The 6,924-nt window shown below is 37.2% G+C and overlaps 1 pseudogene; it reads right to left on the minus strand.

The window, feature by feature from the left end:
- Nucleotides 1–635: 635 nt before the first annotated feature.
- LOC143854790 (secreted RxLR effector protein 161 pseudogene) lies at nucleotides 636–1,214 on the minus strand (annotated as a pseudogene).
- Nucleotides 1,215–6,924: the final 5,710 nt, after the last annotated feature.

Genomic DNA, 6,924 nt, shown 5'->3' on the forward strand with positions numbered 1-6,924 from the left:
CACATCCCAGTGCCCCTGTAAGCAGAAGAGAAATAAGCCCCACATTCCCTTTGGAAGCGGCCCACTTCCTAGCAGACACGTAGGTGAGTCTATCAAGGATGCTTTTGTAGCCTAGACATCCCACTTATATGAGTTATAGATCTCATTAAGAGTAAAATAGCCAACCTCACAAAAAGCTTCAGGATATCATGCTGGGTTACACCATAGGGATGGACTTCGAGATAAACTCATATTTAGCATGATCGTGGCACCCTCCACCAATTACACTATGACTCGTTTTCCCATTGAAAATCTAGTTCTTGGGATCTCCAGTCCCTAGATTGGATATCCATCATAGGTAATTACTTATTAATGGGCTTAAGTCCCATCCCCCTCGATGTAAAGTAGATTTTCTCCCTTGATAAGGCCTTAGTTAAGGGATCTGCCAAGTTGTCACCTGATTTCACAAAATCAACGGTGACCGCGCCATTGGATATCAATTCTCTCACAGTACTGTGCTTTCTTCGGATCTGTCGTGACTTTTCATTATAGTACTTATTCTGTACTCTTCCAATGGCTGGCATGCAGTCACAACGAATCAAAACTGCAGACACATGTCTATACCACACAGGTATGCCAGATAAAAAATTCTTTAACTAAGTAGCTTCTTCACAAGTAGAAGTTAGTGTAATTAGTTCTGATTCCATAGCAGATTGAACGATTATAGTTTGTTTCTTTGATCTCCAAGAGACAGCACCACCACCAATAGTAAATACATAACCTGTGGTAGATTTGGAATCTTCTGACAAAGTATTCCAATTTGCATCGCTGAATCCTTCCAAGACAGCAGAAAATCTCTGAAAATGAATCCCATTAGTAATTGTACGTTTAAGATATCTCATTACACGTGATATATCATCCCAATGTTCTATACTAGGACAACTAGTATATCTACATAGCAAACCAACAACATATGCAATATCAGGTCTAGTGCGATCTGTAGGATATTTTAAACTACCAATTATACTAGCATACTCTTTTTGGTTCACACTATCACCATCATTAGCATACAATCTAATTCTTGGATCAAAAGGAGTACAAACAGGTTTACAATCAAAATACATATACTTCTTAAGTATTCTCTCAATATAATGGGATTTATCAACTGAAATACCATTTTCATATCTAGTTATTTTGATTCCCAAAATTACATTTGCTTCACCAAGATCTTTCATATCAAAGTTTTGCATAAGCAAGCTTTTGGTTTTATTACCTACGTCTAAGTTAGAACCAAAAATTAAAAGATCATCAAAATACAAGCAAATGATAATACAACATGAATCAAAATACTTATTGTAAATGCACTTATCACTTTCATTTATCTTACACCCATTTGATATCACAATACTATCAAATTTCTCATGCCATTGTTTAGGTGCTTGTTTAAGACCATAAAGTGATTTCAACAGTTTACACACACTTTGTTTTCTTGATCAAAGGCAACAAAACTATCAGGTTGATCCATATAGACTCTTCTTCTAAACTACCATTTAAAAATGCAGTCTTTACATCCATTTGATGTATAACAAGGTTATTGATGGCTGCTACTGCAATCAAGACTCAGACAGATGTGATTCTTGTAACTGGAGAGTAAGTGTCAAAGAAATCTATGTTATCTTTCTGTTAAAAGCCTTTAGCTACAAGTCCTGCTTTAAACTTATCTATGGTTCCATCTGATTTTAGTTTTCTTCTAAGAACCCATTTACAACCAATAGTTTTACATCATGGAGGCAAGTCTATTTCATGTTTGGTTAGACATTAAAGATTCCATCTCATCATTGATAGCTTCACTCTAAAAATCAACATCCGAAGAGGATAAAGCTTCCTCTAAGGAAGATGGATCTCCCTCTAAGGTAAGGGCATAGAAGTTAGGGCCAAATTCTTTGGCTATTCTAGCCCTCTTACTTCGCCTTGGTTCAAATTCAGTTTCAGCGTATTCATCTAAACCATTTTAGTACCCCCACTATCTACAATAGTTTTGGTACTGATGAGCACATTTATGTGTGAATGGTAGGGGTTAAAAGCATGTAATTTTCTCATTTAAAGCGGTGCTATTAAGGTATTGTCATTGTTTTTGGTGTTTCAGGTTATTTTCTGGATGTCCACAGAAAATACAACTAATGAGAAGGGTCCACCGAGTGAATGATTCGGATGATCCCAATTTAATTTTGAACTTTCCATTATTGGCCCATTGCTAAGACTAGAGGAATGATCAGCTTATGAAGAAAAGATTAGAGGAATGATCAGTTGATATCTTGGCCATTAAAATGGATGATTCAAAGTAAGCATGTGATAGGCTACAATTTTGATGAATCAGATCATCCTATGTTCTAATTAGATTGATGGTCTAGATCAACCAATGGAAATGGGTTTGGGCATAATTCAAGTGATGAGAGGGCACGACCCATTTGTATTGGAGGCCATCTAATGGACGGTTAGATTACCCTATGAAGTGGGCACGGAATTTGGGTTAAATGCTATCCATGCAATAATGGGACCCAATTGATATCAGCCCACACTTTTTTTTACACCCTTTTTATTACCAGGGACACCTAGTGTAAGTGTATCAATGGTATATGGGTGTCCCTTGTGATAAAAGGGGCGTAAATATTACTTCCCTTATTTATACAATAGTGGGACCCACCTTGGTTTTCTCTTTTGTTATACACGTTTCCTCACAAACAGCATGATATTTTGGCTATCATGTTGGGCTTAAAAAAAATATGTTTTATATTACAAGTGCATGAAAGCCGTGGGACCCACTTATACACTTGGATAGCAGCACAACGTTTTCACATTCCAAATTAAAATTAGCAAGAATTGCAAGAAGTGGGACACATATGGAAGTTTTTTTTTTAACAAGGCAGCACACCCACGTTTTGGCATATTGCCAATTTCAAAACAGAGCAACTCACGTTTTTGAGTTTCCAAATCAACTTTCCTGTTGCTAAACACATACTTGGGGCTACCTTGATGTCTAAATACATGCATGCAACTTTCTATTTTAGCCACAATCAGCCCACGTTTTGCATGGTTTGAAAATATCAGTGTCTCTCTCACCAGAGCCACTAGAAACCCTAGCACACCCTTTTCCCCTTCTTTTGAGCTCTCAACCCTCTTTTCAAGACTTGCCATCAAATAAACCCTAAAAGCCCCTTTATATAAAGCGGGCCATAAATTAGTCTTTTTGGGCCGAAAGAACAGGCCGGGCCAAGCGGTCTGGGGCTATGCCGCAAAGCCCACACATTGCCGAATAAACAGATCTTTTCCGGGTCACACACAATATTTCGGACCCCAATTGGGTTTGAATTCAAGACATCTAACTCAACATGATCGACTTCCAATTGTTGAGGGATACACTTTCGTGGTGATGAGGACTAATGGATGATCAGGACGGATCTTCCAGTGGTATTTGTGGGCCAAATCACAAGGTCTCATGGGTGTGGGCGCGGAACACTAGTGTAAAGTACATCCCCAACTGAAACTGGTAGGAGAACCAACATTTGTGGCAATCAAGCAGACTGTGAAACTGAGCCATCAAACATTCCCTTCGTTTAGCTTAGAACGGCTAATTTGAATCCATTCTACTGGGCCCGAACGTTCAATATCCTAGAAATGGATGGATAAATGGGGAAGAAAATAGTTCACAATCAACATGTAAGATCGGATTGAACGGCTAGCATCATCATTTTTATTACGGTTTGCATCATCATTCTTATATAGAAAACATCAGTTCAGACTTCAGACACCTTTTTAATAAAAGGCTATAGAGTATTTGCTTTGAAATTTCCGAGGAAACACCGAATTTTAGCTTCTCCTTTATTGTATTGTTGTGGCGCAGAACTTTACGCCCACATATTTAGGAGACTAAACTTCACTAGCCATTGTGCAAGCTAAGGCCATGGGTGTCAACTAATTCACTTCCGATGGGATCCACCTATGTCCTGGCCATATCACTCGGATCCTTTTCAGGGTGCATTTCATATACTACTTAATTTCTAAGTCTCGGTCACAATTTATTTCGAATCGGACCATCCATCGAAGTTCACTGGGTCCTACTTATGTTGTACAAAGTTATGACTTACCCTTAGAAAGAGGAAAGGGAAGAAACCTAGGGAGAGGAGAATCGTGAAAAGGGCATGATGCAAAAGCCCAATAAATACCCACCACCTCATGTCTTTATTTTGGGTGGATCAACTTTGGCCTTTGCTAAAGATTTGTAGGCCATAATTACATCCATTAGTGGGAGCTAGGAGAGCATGTTGTATTAGGCGGGAGGGGTTACCACTTTTATAGTGTACATGTTATTATTTCAATATTTGTTTGACTATTGTGGGAATAGGATCTCGAAAGGGTTGGGCACTTGGGAGGATAAGTAGACCATGCTTGTGATGAGGGACGGAGCCAGGAATTTGCAAAAGAGGGGCCGAACAAATATTGTCATATAATAATTAAGAGGAAAGTGTTTCTGCGCACGTGCGCAGGGAGCTCCCTGCGCACAAGTGACTTGAAAAGCCACCGATTGGTTCGTATGGTGGGTCCACCTCTGTGGGGTCCCTATAAAGCGACCAATCGGTGGCTTTTTAAGCCACTTGTGAGCAGGTAGCTCCCTGCGCACGTGCGCAAGAGCACTTTTCTCAATAATTAATAAATCTTCATAAAAGCCTCAAAGGCGCCATGATATTGGAAAAAAACCAAGAAAAATGAGTTAACCAAATACTTGAAAATAAATTTTCCATGGCAACAAATTTCTCTTCTTCCAAACAACCCCTAAGAGACAACCATTATTTCAAAGAAAAAAATGCTTACAAGAAAGTCACTTTTACAATAAAGTAGGATACGATTTAACTTTTGTAGAGTAATAGTTTTGCGCAAAAAGGGATTGCCCACATTTTTCACTTAGGACATCCCCTCAAGTGAATTTTTGGCTACTCTTTTACACTATAGTGGGTTGTCCTGTGTAAAAAGTGGGCAAGTATATCATGGCAAATAAAAAGGGAGCTATTTTAGTAAACATAAAGATACGCTATGCAAAAGTTAGAATGGGCAATTGCACCATTCATAAAAACCAAGAAATAAAAGGGGGCAAGAGGCTATTTTTGGAATTTAAATGTATATGAATTTTTTTAGGGGGGCAAAATTTTTTGGATGATCTAAAAACCTTGTAAAACTACTAGAAACAAACTTTAACTAAATTTGGACATGATTTGATATACTTTTTGCTCCATTCATCGAGAAATAACCCTTTTCGGGGTTATTCTTTGAAAAATAGAATAAAAAATAAAACGGCCGAACCGCGGTTAGAAATTAAGTTTCCAGTAGTTTTGTATTTTATATAAAACCTAGAAAATATCAGTTTTTAAAAAGAACCATGTTTTCAAACACTTGCTTTGATAATCTAATTTAAATCCATATTGAATAAAAACAAAAGAAAATTATTTTTAAATGGAGGAAAATTAATTTTTGGATCAAATTTTGGATTTTGAAAACTCATAATCTATATTATAACATACTGGAATTTCAAAGAAAAACTCGTTGATTTGATCCATCAAAATTAAAACCCTAGCATGCTTTTTCTATTTCACAAAGATGAGGAATCCTTACCGTTGATCGCGATCCTTGTCTCTAGGGTTGGTGATCCAAGATATACGCTTTGTCCAACCCTTTTATACTCTAAAAAAGATCCAAAGAACACTCCAATAATCCTTGATTGTGTGATGCCTTGGTGAATTCCTTTTGTGAGAACGCTTGAGAGAGAGATCACACTTCAAGGGAGAAGAGGTTTTTTTTTTTTTTTTTTTTTTCTTGGGAGGAGAGAGAAAAAGGACCAATTTGGATTTTTTTCCATCTTTTCTAGGATTGTTTGCTTTGATTTTTATACAAAAAAAGCTAGCGTTAAGAGAGAAATAGTAATTTCCAATGTGAGAGCTCCCTTTTTGGCTTGTTTCCAATTTTCCCCACTTGCTTTCTTTTTTTCTTGTTTCCAAATTGGATTTGATTCCAATCTTAATTTCTTGTCAATCAAGACATGCTATTCTCATTCCACATTGCTTCTTTGGAAGAAAACTTTTTTAAGCAATCATTCCTCTTTTCCTTCTTTCCTTCTTTTCATTTTTTATTCTTTTTATTTTTCTTTTAACAAATATGATGTCACCATTGTGACATCATCAAGGTTGGGTGCTCAACTCATGTGGGCCGCCCACCATGGTGGCTGACCCATATGGGCGAACCCACATGAGCTCCATCTTTGCGGGCTTTAGCCCAATGGGCCATTTTACACGGGTTTCGGGTTTTTCCGTAAAAAATCAATAAAATCTTTCTAAATTCAAGATTATATATATAGACCCAACCCATTTGACATTTATGGTGCATCCCTCACACATGATCGGACCATCTTTTTTGGAAAATAACTTTTCGGACCAAAATGCCCCTATTTGACTGTTAGATATCCAAATGCGACCAAAATACCATCAGATTGATTAACCCCTAAAGGGAAAAATTAAAAATGGAAAGTCTTTGTCGTCAAACTTCAAAAATAGAAACTTTTAAAATTGGGTCCTTTCGTTGAGCAATATTAAACGGGATCATTTGGTATCCCCTGAAAATACCCAAAATGCCCTCAACACTTAGAATTTCCAAATTAAGAGAAACTCCTTAGAAATTCTAAATTTAGCAGGTTTTCCAAAATTCAGAAAATCATTCATAATCTCTCAGACATATTTCGGGGATCAAAAGAATTACACAGGAAAATACTAAATTACCCCGAGGTGCTAGAATTTGGCGAGACTAGGGAAAACCCTGAGAAATTATAAAAATTACAGATTTTCGAAAATTTTTGAACGGACTCAAGATTTCTTAGACACAACTTAGGGACCAAATATGATA

The sequence above is a fragment of the Tasmannia lanceolata genome, unplaced genomic scaffold (genome assembly GCF_043159265.1).
Source record: "Tasmannia lanceolata isolate RefF3 unplaced genomic scaffold, GAP_Taslan_0.1 ptg000020l, whole genome shotgun sequence".
In the NCBI taxonomy this organism is placed as follows: domain Eukaryota; kingdom Viridiplantae; phylum Streptophyta; class Magnoliopsida; order Canellales; family Winteraceae; genus Tasmannia; species Tasmannia lanceolata.